Below are 18,351 nucleotides of genomic sequence, written 5' to 3'. Positions count from 1 at the left end.
GGGCAAACTTGGAAATGGAAACCCACTTCCTGCCAGCTGCTTCCCTGGGATTCCAGAACACTGCAGGTGCAGCCCCAGGTTTGTGGCTGACCCTCCCAGCTGCCCCCTGCTCTGCCAGCTGGACAGGTGCAAGGCAGGGCCTTGGCACTCCTCCTGCTGCAGCTGGCTGGGGGCACCACCCTTGCCAGTCACACAGTCTGCAAGAGCAGCACTGCTTCAGGTTACAAACTGCTCTGGGCAGAGGGAGGACGCAAGAGATGCCCTCTGGCTCTGCCCACACAACAGAACTGCAAGGTACTGGTGATCCTCCTCCTTGTGACAGCTCTTTGCCACCCAGGGTGCTCTGCACTCACAACCGGAGGTGCCAGTTGAAGGAGACACATCTCAAGGGTGCTGCAAATGGATCTGAAGTCCCTCCCAGCCCAAAGCACTCAGCTGGGTCCCTCCTTAAGGAGAAGCAGCTCAGCAGCTGCTGGCGGAGTGCTCTGAGCACTGCAACAGCACTGCTGTGGTTTCAGCCTGACAGGAGCTGCTCTCTCTGCCCTCAGCAGTTCCTCCTCTCCATGAGGGCAGTCACACCATGGGGTCAGCCTCAGAAAAGGCCTCTGCTGTGTGCACCTTGAACTCAGTGCAAGAAATGCTCACAGCATTTCACACTCCTTGGCACACACATCTCACAGGCTGCTGCTCCTTCACCAGGGTCCCTGCACACAGCTACTTCAGCTACTTCAGCTACAGGCTTGCAGTGCCTGGTTAAACACCACAACTAATCTGACAGCTAAACACAGCTCAAGCAATGCTACAGGGCAGCTGGTGTAGCCCAGAGATGTTTAGCTCGCAGCTTTGAAGCTCGCAGACAACAACAAAGTGAAACTGCAGGCCGAGGAGCACAGGTTCTGCTGAAATGAGACACAGGGGAAGACAAAAAAAAAAAAAACAAAAAAAAAAAACCACAGTCCAGCAGAGGAGGGGAGAGGGAAGTACAACAGCAGGGGGTGGTTGTGGCACTCTGTTAGACTGGAGATGAATGGCTTCAGCAAGCTGATGGCAATGTTGTCATGAGTGAAGCACAGGTCTATCTCCTCTGCAGCTCTGCATGCATGCTGGAGGAAGCCATTTAGTACACTGGCACATTAAAGTATTCATGGCGTGGCTACAAGAGAAAGGCACAGGTCTTACACACAGCACACACTGAGCAGGCAGGCAGGCAACAGCACAAACTGCTCCTCTGGCACATCCCTGCACTGCCTCAGGCCTCAAACACCAGGGGGAAAACAGGGGCTTGGCTACCTCACCTGAAAGGAAAGATGCTCAGGAGCTCTGATGCTGATCTGGAGCTGTCCTGTACCATGTCCCCTGCCTGCTGGGTCCCACAGCAGCCCTGTGCTGGTGTGGAGCTGTCCTGTCCCATGTAAGCTCACAGCTCCCTGTCAGCCAGGAACTGACTGAGGCTGTTCCAGAGCAGGGTCATCCTAGGGATGGCAGACTGCAGCTGCTGGCTGCTGTCACAGACAGGGCACAGGGCTAAGTGAGCTGCTCCTGACCTCACCTTGCCAGCTCCAGCACACACAGTGGGGACAGGCTGTGAGCAGCACCAGGCCAGGACAGCACAGCAGCAGCCAGCCTGATCAGAGAGTGGCTGCAAAAAGCCCAGGGAGTGCCTGAGACCTCTCCCAGCAGCCCCAAGCTTGCCCTGCTTTTGACTACTGCTGCTGCTGAGCTGCAGACTCCCTTGGCATGAGCATTAGCACACAGGTTTGGAAGGTGAGCTGGGAAGCAAGCAGTGAGCTGTTTGCATTAGCACCAGTGCCCTGCAGAGGCATGAGGACATCTTCCATGCAGGAACAGTGCTTCAGAGGGGCACCAGCCCCACACAGCCCCAGCACACATCTTCTGGGAGGGCAAAACCCAGCAGAGCACAAAGCTTATCTCTGAGAGCCAGTGCCCATCCTCCCTGGGGTACCAAGTCAGACTCTGAACCCCACCCCCCAAAGTCAGAGAAGCCTTACAACAGAAGCCGGAACCCTCCCCTGACTTCTGCCAGTTTCCTCTGAGCCATCCCAGCCTGCCCAGGCATTTCAGCTTCTGCATTTTAAAACTCTGATCTCCCATGACAAAAGCACAAGAAAAAGATGCTGGAAGCTGTGCAGAGGCTTTCCAGTCCCAGTAACCTGACCTATACCCCACAGTGCTTAACATCATCCTGCAGAGACCAAGTAGAACTGCAGCAGTTCTCCCCAGACTGCAGTGACAGCTGCAGAGAAGCTGTCTGAAGGCTGCTGGGATTCCTGCTACAGCTCCAAAGATTTTGATACTGAATACAGAAGCACAAATGGGGACTTTAACCTTCAAACTGCTCTTACTGCTTAACCCTAATAACAGCCTACACTAAACACAGAGTGCTGAGGCATACTCCTGACTGGAAAAGGAACTGCATGGACACAGAGCTGTTGGAGTGACTCCAGGAGGGCCACAAAGATGATCAGAGGGCTGGAGCAGCTCTGCTATGAGGACAGGCTGAGGGAGCCTGGAGAAAGGAAGGCTCAAGGCACACCTCAGAGCAGCCTGCCAGGACCTGAAAGGGCTTCAAGAAGGCTGCAGAGGGACTGTTCCCAAAGGGCTGCAGGGACAGAGGCAGGGACAAGGGTTTGAAATGAGAGCAGAGCAGATTGAGATTGGATGTGAGGAACAAGTTGTGCAGCAGGAGGCTGCTGCAACACTGCAAGAGGTTGGCCAGGGAGGGAGCTGAGGCCCCATGGCTGAAGATGTTGAAGGTGAGGCTGGAGAAGGCTGTGAGCAAGCTGCTCTAGTGGAGGATGTCCCTGCTGAGTGCAGGGGCTTGGGCTGGATGCCCTCTGGAGCTCCCTTCCAACCCAACCCTTTCCATGGATCCATGTTCAAAGGCAAAGGTTCATTATGATGCTGTTCAAACACAAATATCAAAGCTCCATCCATGGCAGCTCTGAGTCAAGATCTTGTCTACAGCTTCCTATGCAGCAAGGACAAAAAGAGAAATCCTCCAGACTGGTGCAAATTGGTCCCTACTGCACTCAGCCACAGGCATCAAGCAGGAGTTACTCAGCACAACATCCCAGCACATGCAGACACTTTGGCTCTACAGCAGCACTCAGGGCAGAGCAAGAGGAGCTGGCAGGAGATCAGCCACAGCCTGCCTGCCTCCCCCTCCAAAGCAGCACCAAGGGCATGAGCGGCAGCTTCCTGTGCTGGGACTGGATGCCAGAGGCTGCTCCCTGCTGCTCAGCTGCTATTTTGATCTGCTGGATCAGAGGTGGTAATCCTCTGGGAGGTGGTGCTGCCCTTCAGCAACCAGCCCTGAAGAACTCCAAGCCCAGCCTTGGTGGCTGTCCCCACCTCAGCAACACAACTGCATGAAGCAAAGCTACTGAAGGTTTGGGGTTGTGAAGCTAGAGCCCAGACCCTGGCAAACCACTGGCAAACCTCTCTCAGGTAACCCCACAGGCTGTGGCTGGCAGTTTGTCAGACCATGCACCTAAGGATTCACTCTGCAGCTATGGGTTTGTGTTCACAGAATCATGAAAAGGAAGGGAAAACAACAACAGTAAACATGGTGAAAGAATGTTAAAACCCAAAACAAAACAAAAAAATCTGGAGGATTGAGGTGTTCTTATCATTGTAGAGGATGTGCAAAGTCAGGTAAGAAATTCTGGTTTGATACAGTGACTTGTTGGCTGCTTTGGAACAGGCTGCCCAGGGAGGCTGTGATCAGAAAAGATTTAATAAGACCCCAGGGGGACCTCAGAGCTGGCTTCCAACACCTGAGGGATCCTGCAGGAAGGCTGCAGAGGGACTTTTGCTGAGGGTGTCCAAAGACAGGACAAGGGGGAATGGATTGAAGCTGAGGAAGAAGTTGCTGAGTGTGAGGGTGGTGAGAGTCTGGCACAGGCTGTCCAGGGAGGCTGTGGCTGCCTCCTGCCTGGGGGTGTTGAAGGCCAGGCTGGATGAGGCCTTGAGCAGCTGAGTCTAGCTGAGAGGTGTCCCTGGGCATGGTGGGGAGAATGGAAGAGCTGAGCTCTGAGGTCCCTTCCAGCCTGAGCCATCCATGATTTATGATTTATGACCAATCCTAGAGGTCAGTTAGGCAAACAAGCTGTTAGCTACTCCCCAACACCTCAACAACCCTCTCAGAGCCTTGGTAACCTTTGTGAGGTGAAACACCCAGACTCCAACAGTGCACTTGGTTTTCAACATGTCACAAACCATTTTTGCCTATTAGAATGACTCTCTCCTGTCTGGAAGCTAACCCCTGCCCAAACTGCAGCTGGACTCAGCTCTCTCCCTGCAGCCCCAACTTTACCACTGCCAATTTCTCTCCTCAGCTCCTGCTTCGCCGGGAGCTCGCTAAGCGGCAGCCTGGTTTCCTCCAGCAGATGACTGTTGTTGTGTGTTTGAAACTTGGCCCTGATGGAAAATAAACTCTTACCTCTCAACAGCAGGACTGCCCAAAGGTATTCCACTCAGGCTTTGGACAAAGGATCTGTTGCAATGCACTAGGTATGCAAATAAGCTGTGTGGTGTCATGCAGCATCCGGCACTCCACAGACAGTCAGTTGCAGCAGCACTCAGCCTGTTTAGGGCCCCTCTTCAGGGCTTTGCACAGCAGATGGAAACAGCTCATTCCCCAGGGAACACACAGGTTGGTGGTAAGTAAATAAAGAGCTCAATACTTACCTGCCGCACCAACCCTGTGTGTTCCCCTGGGGAAATGAGCTGTTTCCATCTGCTGTGCAAAGCCCTGAAGAGGGGCCCTAAACAGGCTGAGTGCTGCTGCAACTGACTGTCTGTGGAGTGCCGGATGCTGCATGACACCACACAGCTTATTTGCATACCTAGTGCATTGCAACAGATCCTTTGTCCAAAGCCTGAGTGGAATACCTTTGGGCAGTCCTGCTGTTGAGAGGTAAGAGTTTATTTTCCATCAGGGCCAAGTTTCAAACACACAACAACAGTCATCTGCTGGAGGAAACCAGGCTGCCGCTTAGCGAGCTCCCGGCGAAGCAGGAGCTGAGGAGAGAAATTGGCAGTGGTAAAGTTGGGGCTGCAGGGAGAGAGCTGAGTCCAGCTGCAGTTTGGGCAGGGGTTAGCTTCCAGACAGGAGAGAGTCATTCTAATAGGCAAAAATGGTTTGTGACATGTTGAAAACCAAGTGCACTGTTGGAGTCTGGGTGTTTCACCTCACAAAGGTTACCAAGGCTCTGAGAGGGTTGTTGAGGTGTTGGGGAGTAGCTAACAGCTTGTTTGCCTAACTGACCTCTAGGATTGGTCATAAATCATAAATCATGGATGGCTCAGGCTGGAAGGGACCTCAGAGCTCAGCTCTTCCATTCTCCCCACCATGCCCAGGGACACCTCTCAGCTAGACTCAGCTGCTCAAGGCCTCATCCAGCCTGGCCTTCAACACCCCCAGGCAGGAGGCAGCCACAGCCTCCCTGGACAGCCTGTGCCAGACTCTCACCACCCTCACACTCAGCAACTTCTTCCTCAGCTTCAATCCATTCCCCCTTGTCCTGTCTTTGGACACCCTCAGCAAAAGTCCCTCTGCAGCCTTCCTGCAGGATCCCTCAGGTGTTGGAAGCCAGCTCTGAGGTCCCCCTGGGGTCTTATTAAATCTTTTCTGATCACAGCCTCCCTGGGCAGCCTGTTCCAAAGCAGCCAACAAGTCACTGTATCAAACCAGAATTTCTTACCTGACTTTGCACATCCTCTACAATGATAAGAACACCTCAATCCTCCAGATTTTTTTGTTTTGTTTTGGGTTTTAACATTCTTTCACCATGTTTACTGTTGTTGTTTTCCCTTCCTTTTCATGATTCTGTGAACACAAACCCATAGCTGCAGAGTGAATCCTTAGGTGCATGGTCTGACAAACTGCCAGCCACAGCCTGTGGGGTTACCTGAGAGAGGTTTGCCAGTGGTTTGCCAGGGTCTGGGCTCTAGCTTCACAACCCCAAACCTTCAGTAGCTTTGCTTCATGCAGTTGTGTTGCTGAGGTGGGGACAGCCACCAAGGCTGGGCTTGGAGTTCTTCAGGGCTGGTTGCTGAAGGGCAGCACCACCTCCCAGAGGATTACCACCTCTGATCCAGCAGATCAAAATAGCAGCTGAGCAGCAGGGAGCAGCCTCTGGCATCCAGTCCCAGCACAGGAAGCTGCCGCTCATGCCCTTGGTGCTGCTTTGGAGGGGGAGGCAGGCAGGCTGTGGCTGATCTCCTGCCAGCTCCTCTTGCTCTGCCCTGAGTGCTGCTGTAGAGCCAAAGTGTCTGCATGTGCTGGGATGTTGTGCTGAGTAACTCCTGCTTGATGCCTGTGGCTGAGTGCAGTAGGGACCAATTTGCACCAGTCTGGAGGATTTCTCTTTTTGTCCTTGCTGCATAGGAAGCTGTAGACAAGATCTTGACTCAGAGCTGCCATGGATGGAGCTTTGATATTTGTGTTTGAACAGCATCATAATGAACCTTTGCCTTTGAACATGGATCCATGGAAAGGGTTGGGTTGGAAGGGAGCTCCAGAGGGCATCCAGCCCAAGCCCCTGCACTCAGCAGGGACATCCTCCACTAGAGCAGCTTGCTCACAGCCTTCTCCAGCCTCACCTTCAACATCTTCAGCCATGGGGCCTCAGCTCCCTCCCTGGCCAACCTCTTGCAGTGTTGCAGCAGCCTCCTGCTGCACAACTTGTTCCTCACATCCAATCTCAATCTGCTCTGCTCTCATTTCAAACCCTTGTCCCTGCCTCTGTCCCTGCAGCCCTTTGGGAACAGTCCCTCTGCAGCCTTCTTGAAGCCCTTTCAGGTCCTGGCAGGCTGCTCTGAGGTGTGCCTTGAGCCTTCCTTTCTCCAGGCTCCCTCAGCCTGTCCTCATAGCAGAGCTGCTCCAGCCCTCTGATCATCTTTGTGGCCCTCCTGGAGTCACTCCAACAGCTCTGTGTCCATGCAGTTCCTTTTCCAGTCAGGAGTATGCCTCAGCACTCTGTGTTTAGTGTAGGCTGTTATTAGGGTTAAGCAGTAAGAGCAGTTTGAAGGTTAAAGTCCCCATTTGTGCTTCTGTATTCAGTATCAAAATCTTTGGAGCTGTAGCAGGAATCCCAGCAGCCTTCAGACAGCTTCTCTGCAGCTGTCACTGCAGTCTGGGGAGAACTGCTGCAGTTCTACTTGGTCTCTGCAGGATGATGTTAAGCACTGTGGGGTATAGGTCAGGTTACTGGGACTGGAAAGCCTCTGCACAGCTTCCAGCATCTTTTTCTTGTGCTTTTGTCATGGGAGATCAGAGTTTTAAAATGCAGAAGCTGAAATGCCTGGGCAGGCTGGGATGGCTCAGAGGAAACTGGCAGAAGTCAGGGGAGGGTTCCGGCTTCTGTTGTAAGGCTTCTCTGACTTTGGGGGGTGGGGTTCAGAGTCTGACTTGGTACCCCAGGGAGGATGGGCACTGGCTCTCAGAGATAAGCTTTGTGCTCTGCTGGGTTTTGCCCTCCCAGAAGATGTGTGCTGGGGCTGTGTGGGGCTGGTGCCCCTCTGAAGCACTGTTCCTGCATGGAAGATGTCCTCATGCCTCTGCAGGGCACTGGTGCTAATGCAAACAGCTCACTGCTTGCTTCCCAGCTCACCTTCCAAACCTGTGTGCTAATGCTCATGCCAAGGGAGTCTGCAGCTCAGCAGCAGCAGTAGTCAAAAGCAGGGCAAGCTTGGGGCTGCTGGGAGAGGTCTCAGGCACTCCCTGGGCTTTTTGCAGCCACTCTCTGATCAGGCTGGCTGCTGCTGTGCTGTCCTGGCCTGGTGCTGCTCACAGCCTGTCCCCACTGTGTGTGCTGGAGCTGGCAAGGTGAGGTCAGGAGCAGCTCACTTAGCCCTGTGCCCTGTCTGTGACAGCAGCCAGCAGCTGCAGTCTGCCATCCCTAGGATGACCCTGCTCTGGAACAGCCTCAGTCAGTTCCTGGCTGACAGGGAGCTGTGAGCTTACATGGGACAGGACAGCTCCACACCAGCACAGGGCTGCTGTGGGACCCAGCAGGCAGGGGACATGGTACAGGACAGCTCCAGATCAGCATCAGAGCTCCTGAGCATCTTTCCTTTCAGGTGAGGTAGCCAAGCCCCTGTTTTCCCCCTGGTGTTTGAGGCCTGAGGCAGTGCAGGGATGTGCCAGAGGAGCAGTTTGTGCTGTTGCCTGCCTGCCTGCTCAGTGTGTGCTGTGTGTAAGACCTGTGCCTTTCTCTTGTAGCCACGCCATGAATACTTTAATGTGCCAGTGTACTAAATGGCTTCCTCCAGCATGCATGCAGAGCTGCAGAGGAGATAGACCTGTGCTTCACTCATGACAACATTGCCATCAGCTTGCTGAAGCCATTCATCTCCAGTCTAACAGAGTGCCACAACCACCCCCTGCTGTTGTACTTCCCTCTCCCCTCCTCTGCTGGACTGTGGTTTTTTTTTTTTGTTTTTTTTTTTTTTGTCTTCCCCTGTGTCTCATTTCAGCAGAACCTGTGCTCCTCGGCCTGCAGTTTCACTTTGTTGTTGTCTGCGAGCTTCAAAGCTGCGAGCTAAACATCTCTGGGCTACACCAGCTGCCCTGTAGCATTGCTTGAGCTGTGTTTAGCTGTCAGATTAGTTGTGGTGTTTAACCAGGCACTGCAAGCCTGTAGCTGAAGTAGCTGAAGTAGCTGTGTGCAGGGACCCTGGTGAAGGAGCAGCAGCCTGTGAGATGTGTGTGCCAAGGAGTGTGAAATGCTGTGAGCATTTCTTGCACTGAGTTCAAGGTGCACACAGCAGAGGCCTTTTCTGAGGCTGACCCCATGGTGTGACTGCCCTCATGGAGAGGAGGAACTGCTGAGGGCAGAGAGAGCAGCTCCTGTCAGGCTGAAACCACAGCAGTGCTGTTGCAGTGCTCAGAGCACTCCGCCAGCAGCTGCTGAGCTGCTTCTCCTTAAGGAGGGACCCAGCTGAGTGCTTTGGGCTGGGAGGGACTTCAGATCCATTTGCAGCACCCTTGAGATGTGTCTCCTTCAACTGGCACCTCCGGTTGTGAGTGCAGAGCACCCTGGGTGGCAAAGAGCTGTCACAAGGAGGAGGATCACCAGTACCTTGCAGTTCTGTTGTGTGGGCAGAGCCAGAGGGCATCTCTTGCGTCCTCCCTCTGCCCAGAGCAGTTTGTAACCTGAAGCAGTGCTGCTCTTGCAGACTGTGTGACTGGCAAGGGTGGTGCCCCCAGCCAGCTGCAGCAGGAGGAGTGCCAAGGCCCTGCCTTGCACCTGTCCAGCTGGCAGAGCAGGGGGCAGCTGGGAGGGTCAGCCACAAACCTGGGGCTGCACCTGCAGTGTTCTGGAATCCCAGGGAAGCAGCTGGCAGGAAGTGGGTTTCCATTTCCAAGTTTGCCCTTTTTTTGTTTGCTTTTGTGTCTGTAAGACATCCCCAAGGTGTCTGAATGTCTGCTTAACGCTGCTTCAGCCTGCACTGTTCCATGGCTGTTGGCTTCCACTGCTGTGCACTGAGCTGTAAGGAGCTGGTGGTGTTCCTCTTATCTGTACAGAGCTGCTTGCTCCTAACTGACAAGGTAATGAATGAGCTCTCCTGGCATGTCTCAAATAAAGTATTGCATGCACTTGTGGCTCATGTGGATTACTTTCCCCTCCTCTCATCTATGTGTTGTTTCAAATGTGCATTGTTTGCCTCTGGGGACTCTCAGCTGCAGGTAGTGAGCGAGGCTGCAGGGTGTGGGTTTGACACTTGCTGAGGTGCAGAACCTGAGCCAAACAGGACAGAATTCACTCTGCTTGGCTCCTAAACCTGCCAGAAGTGAGGGAGTGACTCCTCCAGCAACACACAGCAGCCTCTGGGTGCTCCTGTGGAGGTGGTGGTGCTGGTGTGCACAGCAGGGAGGCATGGTCTGCCCCAAGGCTCTAGGCTTGCAGAAGTCAAATCTTCCGGAGTGGTGCTGCTGGGCAGGTAGCCCAGGGCTTGGCAGTGCTTTGCTCTATGCTCCTTGTTAGCCAGGGGCCCTGGTGGACTTGATGAAAGCTAATCTGTGTGTGAGCTGTGCCTGGCAGAAATTACCAGAGCCTCTCAGCTGCTCTGGAGACAGCAGCAGCAGCAGGGCCCTGCTGCTCTTCAGAGCCCCTGGGCAACTTTCCTCTCAGGTGAGGTATCCTGGGCCAGTGCCCACTGGCTGCCTCTGGCAAGCTTTGTCATGGCAAATGTTTTTGAGCTCCTGAAGTGTGCTGGGGAAGTGAGATCCTGTTAGAACCCTTTGAGTTCTGCTGCTGTAGGGAAGGAGGTAGGAGTTTTTTTCAGGGGGGTAGGTTTGGTGGGTGTCCTCTCAAGGTAAGCTGTGGATGCAGTGTGAGGTTCTACCCCAGGTGCTGCAGAGCCTTCCCTCCTCTCACTGTATCCTTTTTGGTGTTCAAACACAGAAACCTGCCCTCCTGCCTGCCTTCATTGAGGGCTTTGCAGTCCTGGGGAGTTAAATTTTGCTTCATTGGGAACAGGTTTGCTGTGTCTTTAATCACCCAAGTGCCAGGGCTCCACTTCTCACTTGCCTCTCTCCTGCCATCTCTAATTTGCTGCTGGGCTTGGGAGCTCAGAGTGCTCAGAGCTGGCCTGCTCCAAGCACTGCCTGCCTCCCAGGTCCCTCCAGTGCTCAATCACCTCAGCCCTGAGCTGAAGGCAGATTGTAGGCTTGCCCCAAGGGTGCCAGAGCCAATGCTCTGCTGTTAACTGCAGGGTTTCAGGTGTCTCATGCTGGTTGTTCTGGGAAGCACATTTAGAAAGCAACGGAAGAATAATTTGTGTTTGCTGCCTTAACTGTTCTCTGCCTTTTTTTTCCTGCTCCATGCCCTGTCTTGGTTTAGGATGCTAAAGTAAGTCAATTCATCGTCTGGGTACCTAAGGTGGTTAACATCTCCCTCAGGACACAGCATCCCTGCCCATGCACTGTGCTGTTGGTAGCCATGGCAAGGGCCAGCCTGATGGTGCTGATGAAGCTGCTGTGGGGATGGCCAATACAAAAATGGGGATGGCCAATACAAAAATAGGGATGGAAAATCCTTGGGAATTCTGTATGGAGCCAATTCTAAACAAAGCTGTTTAAGGTTAGGATTAGCCTAAAGCTTCCTAACCTGGTGTGGGTTAATACAGTTGCACCCCTGACCTTTCCTTGACTGCTGCAGGTGTTTGAGTTGGAAGAGACCTCTAAGGTTATTGAGTCCAACCTTCAACCCAGCACCACCATGGCCACCAAACCCTGTCCCCGAGTGCCATGGGCACAGGCTTCTGGAACACCTGCAGGGGTGGGCACTGCACCACCTCCCTGGGCAGCCTGTGCCAGTGCCTGACCAATTCCTATGAAAGCCAGAGTGAAGAGACTTGGCTTGCAGAGGAGCTCCCAGAGCAACCTGCTCTTGGGAACAGAGCTTGGCTGTGCCCCTGCACTGCCTCTGCAGCCAGGCTGCGGCACCATGCACAGAGCTGCAGGGCTGAGCCCACTCAGCCCTGGCTTTGTGAGCTGAGCATGGGGGCAGTGTAGATCCTGCAGGGATGCTGTGTCCTGCTGCCATCAGACATTTCCTGCACCCATTGTTTTGTTCTCCACTGGCAGACTTTCCTTAGACCCATCCAACAATTCACCACCGTGCTCCCTGACTGCACTGCAAGCTGCTCCCCCCCTTCTCCTCCCCCCTTCCTCTCCCTGTCACTGGGCTGTGCTCTGGGCCCTGCTGGTCCATCTCCAGTGCTTTGTTATGCTTAAGAACACTAAAATCCAGCAGCCCTGCCTGTGGACCATGGCAATGAATTAGCAGCTCTTGGAACATGCAGCTAACACCCTCCCAGCTGGGACACTTGCATGCCTTTGAGGCTTTCCTGTAGTTCAGCACCTCCCACCCTCAGCCCTGTTCAGTAGCAGCAGCAGCACAGAAGCCATTCACCACTGTCTCCGCTTTTCCCTCCCTAGGAAGCAGAGACCCCTCGTAGTGTACTTGAAGAAATTGGATTGACATAAACCTTCAGTGCAGCTGCTGCCACCCCAGTGTCCCACCCTCTGAGTGTTCACTGCCTTCATTCTCATGTCTAGCTAATGGTGTCAGATGCTGTCTGTCTGTCTGTCAGTAGTTCCTGTCCTGCTAAGCTGCTTCCTTCAGGCCTACAAGAGAAATGCTCCTTGGAGAACAACAAAAAAAAAAAAAACCAAAGGGAACCAGAAGCAAAAGCTGGAAGCTGACATGGCAAAGGGAATCGGTTTGGGCTCCAGTGCCTCCCCTCGCTGTGCTGGGAGGGGAGTTGTGTTTTGCCTTCCCACCTTGACTGTTTTTAATGAGCAAGCCTGACTGCAGGAAATGCAAGTCCCAAGGTGACACAGCACAGCTGCCTGAGGAGGAACTCCAGGACCACTCCAGCCCCCAGCTGTGAGCTGTACAAATTGTTTATGCAACCAAAGACTTTTGTTCATCTCTGTGTTGGCCACCACTTGTCTGAGAGTTCTGCTGGTTCCTGTGCTGCAGGAAGATGGAAATGATCGTTTGTTTTGCTGAGTTGATCATGATACCAAAGAATCCTGCTGGCACCTGCTGACCCCTGGGGAGAACTGGTAAGGTGGTGACGCTGCAAGCAAGCTGCAGGCCAGGAAGGAAGTTGGGTGGAGGTGCAGCTACCTTGAGCAAAGCTCTGCAGCTCTGCTGTGAGAGTGTGTGCAGGCGGAACACAAATCCAGCCAGGAAAAGGGAATTATTTCTACATCTGGGAGGGGGCTGAGCAGAAAGGAGGTGCACAATGGATCCCACAGTGGGCTTCTGGGGTTCCATGCTTCATGATGCACCTCTGGGTCTGTGCTCCATGATACATCTCTGGGTCTGTGCTCCATGATACATCTCTGGGTCTGTGCTCCATGATACACCTCTGGGTCTGTGCTCCATGATACATTTCTGGGTCTGTGCTTCATGATACATCTCTGGGTCTGTGCTCCATGATACATCTCTGGGTCTGTGCTTCATGATACACCTCTGGGTCTGTGCTCCATGATACATTTCTGGGTCTGTGCCCAATGATACATCTCTGGTCCTGTGCTCCATGATACACCTCTGGGTCTGTGCTCCATGATACATCTCTGGGTCTGTGCTCCATGATACACCTCTGGGTCTGTGCTCCATGATACATTTCTGGGTCTGTGCTCCATGATACATTTCTGGGTCTGTGCTCCATGATACATCTCTGGGTCTGTGCTTCATGATACACCTCTGGTCCTGTGCTCCATGATACATCTCTGGGTCTGTGCTCCATGATACACCTCTGGGTCTGTGCTCCATGATACATTTCTGGGTCTGTGCCCAATGATACATCTCTGGTCCTGTGCTCCATGATGCATCTCTGGGTCTGTGCTTCATGATACATCTCTGGGTCTGTGTTTCATGATACATCTCTGGGTCTGTGCTCCATGATACACCTCTGGGTCTGTGCTTCATGATACACCTCTGGGTCTGTGCTCCATGATACATTTCTGGGTCTGTGCCCAATGATACATCTCTGGTCCTGTGCTCCATGATGCATCTCCAGGTCTGTGCTCCATGATACATCTCTGAGTCTGTGCTTCATGATACATCTCTGGTCCTGTTCTCCATGATGCACCTCTGAGTGATTCTGAGCTTTCCTTGAGTTAGCTGTGACACTTCCCTTCCACACCCCTGTGTGAGGTGCAGCCTTCCCAACTGGCTTGCAAGTGAGAGCTGTTACCTCCTAGCTTTGTTCAGTGGTATCACTGCAAGCCCTGTGGCATGGAGCAGCCTTTGGAAGTCTGAGCAGAGATTTTTTTTTTTTTTAGCCATTCTAAGCCCAGCCAGTTTCAGTCCAGGAGGTTCATCTCTACACTTTGAAGTGCCACACTCTGGAGCAGCCAAGTACTGCTGTGTAGCTGCATGGTCCCTGGGAGGTGACTGTTCCCTTCCCTCTTCTCCCTGCTGACTTCACTCTAGGACAAGGTTTTGGCTTGCTATAGGTCAGCAGTGCCACCTTCTCCCAACACCTCACTTGGGGGTGGTGCTGGAAGCCTTCAGCCATCTGGGGAGCTGGGCTGGGGTAGGGCCTGCTGTGAGCTTGGCTCAGTGGAACCCCCCAGCTCAGTGCTGTCACTTGCAAGCCCCCTCCTCTCCCTCCCTCCCCCCTCAGTTCAGATCCTGGTGTCCAGGCCTGTGCAAACAGAAGGGCTGAGCAGGGGTGGGCTGCACCCTTCTGTGGTGGTACCTGAGAGCTCACAGGGTGGGGATGTGCCTGCTCATGGCCCTTGTGGGATTTAAACAGGGTGCTAGGGACTGCTTCTATCCCAGGGCACAAGGAGCAGGGCTGGAAGAGGAGAAAGGGGCAGCAGAATGCCCCTGGGTGGGGGCAGTGGTGCAGTGACCTTAACTCAAGCCAACCCCAAAGCAACCTGCTCTGTACACCAGGTGTTCCCCAGCTGCCACTGTCCCTCCTGTGTGCTTGGCTGGCTTGAGCTGTGTGGTGGTGGTGCCAAGCTGTGAGCTGTGTCTGTCACTTCGGTCTAGTTGTAATAAATGTCCATTTTTACACCACTGCTGTGTCTGGAGGCCCTCAGGCCTGCTGAGAAAGAAGAGGCCACACAGGGCTGCCTTAGAAAAGAACAGGGCAGTTTTATTACAGGGCTGGGCCTGCTCTGGAGCACCTCCTTACAAAAGGGCTGGGATGCTGTGTCCAGGGTGAATTATGTACAGCCACTGGCATGGGACAGAAAGCAATAAATTAGCAGGTCTGGGGAAGGCTTGGCACACCAACAGTGGGGGAGGGATGGGGTAGTGCCCCTGCCCCTGCACATCCACACAAAGCCTCAACACTCAGCTCCTCACCTGCAGCCGGCAGCCAGGCCCAGCAGAGGCTCCCCCAGCAGAGGCTCAGCTGGAGCTGGTCTCCAGCCCTCTAACCAAGCTGAACTGGTTCCTGTTCTCTGGCAAGGCCTGGGGCAACCCTGCCAGCTTGGGTCTGGCTGACCCCTGCCAGCAAATCCCCTTTCTCATGGGGAGAGGCTGAGCAGTCAGAGCTGGGGGCTTGTTGGCTTGCTTGAGTGTCTACAACTTCTCTCTCACTCCTGGGCTGCAAGAGGCCTTTCCTAACCCTCTGCTCTTCCATGGGGGCTGACCCCATGCTGCCAGTCACTGCATCTGTGAGGAAGCCTGGGCCCTGGGCTATGCTGTGTGGCTCTGCTGTGTGCCCTGGCAGTGGTGCTGGGCTTGGTTTGTGACAGAAGAGGAGGTGACTGCAATGACAGCAGAGCTGGAGTGAAAGCACAAAGCAGCTTCCCTCCTTGGGTGATGGAAGGAAGCCAGTGAAGCTCTTATCTGGCTCAGCCTTGAGTGTGCTGTGGGAAGTGCTGAGCCAGGGCAGGCAGCAGCAGCACCACCTGGCAGCAGGCTCTGGCTTTGTTCACTGCACAGCAGTCCCTGGTAAGCTTCAGGGTAGGTGCTGGTAACCTGAGCACAGCACTGCAGCTGAGAAGGAGCCTGCAGGAGAGCTGCAGAGGCACCTGGGCTGCACATCAGACCCTCTGCCCTCGAGCAGGGAAGGGCCAGAGTGCAGTCAAGGCCTGTGCAGAGATGCTGCCCCCCTGTAACAGATGCCAGCCTTGCACTCAGCACCAAGTCTGCTGCCCCCGTGGTGGTGCTTAGCTGCTCTGGGAAATGCCAGGCAAGGAGCTGCCGGGCAGCCACCCTTCAGCCCCCTGCTGTGAGGGGCCAGGCCTGGTTCCCTGGCACCTAACTGCTGCTGGGCAGTGATGGTGCCTGCACCTACAGTTGTGCCCACCAGCCGCCCAGCATCCTTCCCCCTCTGCCCCTGCACAGACACAGCCTGGCTGCCCAGCTCAGATGTGTTCCTCCTGCCAGGGCAGCAGGGTGGGCACAGTGCCCTGTGAAATGCCCCCATTGCTGCCCCAGCCCACACCTTGCAGCTCTGGGAGAACAACTCCTGCAGCATTCACACGGGAAAGGAGAATTTTGAGAGGCACTGCTGGTAAGCAGGCTCTAGAACCAAACCCTGGCCAGCAGTTCACTTCAGCAGGTCCTTGGCTGTGGCAGCTGCAGAGCACCAGCAGCCAGAACAGCCTGGGCCTTGCCTCTGCAAATCCCTTCTGGGGCTTTTCCCCTTTGGAAAAATAAGAACTAAGCTTAGAAACTTGCAGCCTCTGTGGCTCACCTGGCTGCTAAGGAAACACAGCCCCATGCATGTGACACTAGTGCAGGCTCTGAAGCAGACAAGCAATACCCTGGAGGCAGGAGCCTGGCTGAGCTGCAGGCCTCCTGCTAACCACTGCAAAGTGTCAGCCCCACAGCACTCAGTGGCCAAGTGCCTGGTCATGACAGCCACCAGCCCTGCACTGCACAGCTCCAGCCTGGGAGCTAGGGTCCAGAGCTGAAGAGCTGAAGCCACAGCCACTAAAAGCAGCAGGAACAAAGTCTTTCCATGCACCTCTCAGCAAGGCTTTTCCTCTCTCATTAGAAGAGCTTTGTACAGAAGCACAGCATCTCAGCTTTCCCAGCTCCCCTCACAAAGCTGTGGGGACAAGCAGCCTAATTCCCTGTGGAATGCTCACGTGGCTCTTAGGCAGCTCTTGGTCCCTAATCCTGCTTTGCTCAATTCCCTCAGCTGCTCACAGGTTCCCACACTGCTGATCTCCCTCAGCTCATGCTCACTGACAGCTTGGCACAGGAGCCACAGTGGCCTCAGCCAGCTCCCACTCAGCAGGCTGCTTTCACAGCACCAGGCACAGCCAGAGCCAGGAAGCTGTGGCTGGGCTGCTGGTGGTGTCAGCAGGCTGGAAATGCCAACTCAGCTCTACCCCAGGGAACTAAACCAGAGTTCTGCACAAGCAACCCAACAGGCCAAGGGAGCAGCTAAGAAAAACCCAGAAAGCTCAGGGCAAAGCTGGCTGTGGGGACAGGAAAACAAAGGTGGTGAAGAAGGTGGCCACAAAGGTCTCGGGCAGAGCAGGGAATGCTGCCTGGCCTCAGAAACACAGCCTGCAAAGAAAGCTCTCAGTGCCCAGGTGATGCAGTGAATGACAGCTCCTGCAGCTGCCACAACCAAAGAGCCAAAGGAACTAAGCTGCAGTCTGCCTGCACTGCTGCCAGCACACAGTGCCAGGCTGCAACTCAACACCTCCTGCCCAGGGGGTGCTTACTCCAGACTGCACAACAGCTACTCAAGAGAGAAGGGAAGGGAAGCAGCAGCATGCTAGCTGCAGGCTGCATTCAGCAAAGCAAAACTCTCTGTTCAAGCCAGAAGCAAAGGCCACTTGCCCTCAGCTAGCCAGGGGGACAAACCTCCATGCTGGGAGGAGTGCTGTGGATGCCCAGACCTGCTGCTGGACTCTGTGTGGCATTGCTGGAGTCCAAGTAGCTGCCTGGGGGCACTTCAGGCCTGCTTTGGGCTTCCAGCTGGGGTGGTCTGAGTTGTGTTCTAAAGGCAAGAGTGCCAAGCTCTTTGGAGAGCCTGCAGAAGGAGAGATGTCTGTGCAGACCCCTCGGGGCACCTGCAGTGCCCCAGCCTGCTGACCCTGAGCCTCCATGGACACCCAGGTGCCTGAGGGAATGGCTGAGGTTCAGCAGCTGAGGAGATTGCCTCCAACAGCACCAGCAAGGCTCTGCCCACCTGCAGGTCCTTGGCTCCTGCAGCTGCCACTCCAAAAAGGTTCTGCCCTGGTAACTTCATTTCTGTGGCCCCTGCTCTCCACCTTGACTGCAGGGGAACCAGGCAGCAGGATGCCTTCAGCTGCAAAAGCAGCCTAGGAGGGTTGCAGTCCAGTCCTCCTCTCCCCAAAGCCCAAAGTACTCTCTCAGGATGGAAGCCCTTTGGTTTCTTCAGCCACCCTGCAAGCATTTCGAGCCACCACATCTTCAGTCCCAGGTACAGACCTTTCCAGCACTCCCTCACAAGCTGTTTTCAGCCACAAATGTTGTGCAGCCAGGTGTGCAAAGCACTTCCTAGCCTCCCTGGAGGCTTACAAGTGCATGGCCTCCACTCCTCCTTGGGGACTAAGGGACTGCATAAGTTGACTGTTTTCCTCCAATCCCTACAGGCCACGAGCCCAGGGGAGAGAGGACAACCCCACACTTCTGAGCACAGAGCTCCTCCTGGGCAAGCACTGTGCAGTCAAAAAGGTTCAGATGCCTTCTCTCCAGCTCAGAACACCACCAGAGTTGCTTGGTGTAGGAGGCTTCCCCTGGCTGCAAACCACCCATGGCAGCCTTCTCCTCAGCTAGCAGCATGCTGGGCTGTGGGTCACAGCTGCTCTGCATCAGCTGCTCTGCATCAGCTGCTGGCAGGGACAGGGAGCAC

The sequence above is a fragment of the Indicator indicator genome, chromosome 1 (assembly GCF_027791375.1).
Source record: "Indicator indicator isolate 239-I01 chromosome 1, UM_Iind_1.1, whole genome shotgun sequence".
NCBI lineage: Eukaryota > Metazoa > Chordata > Aves > Piciformes > Indicatoridae > Indicator > Indicator indicator.
The sequence above is the reverse complement of the archived record's forward strand: the minus strand, read 5'-3'. Positions refer to the sequence as shown.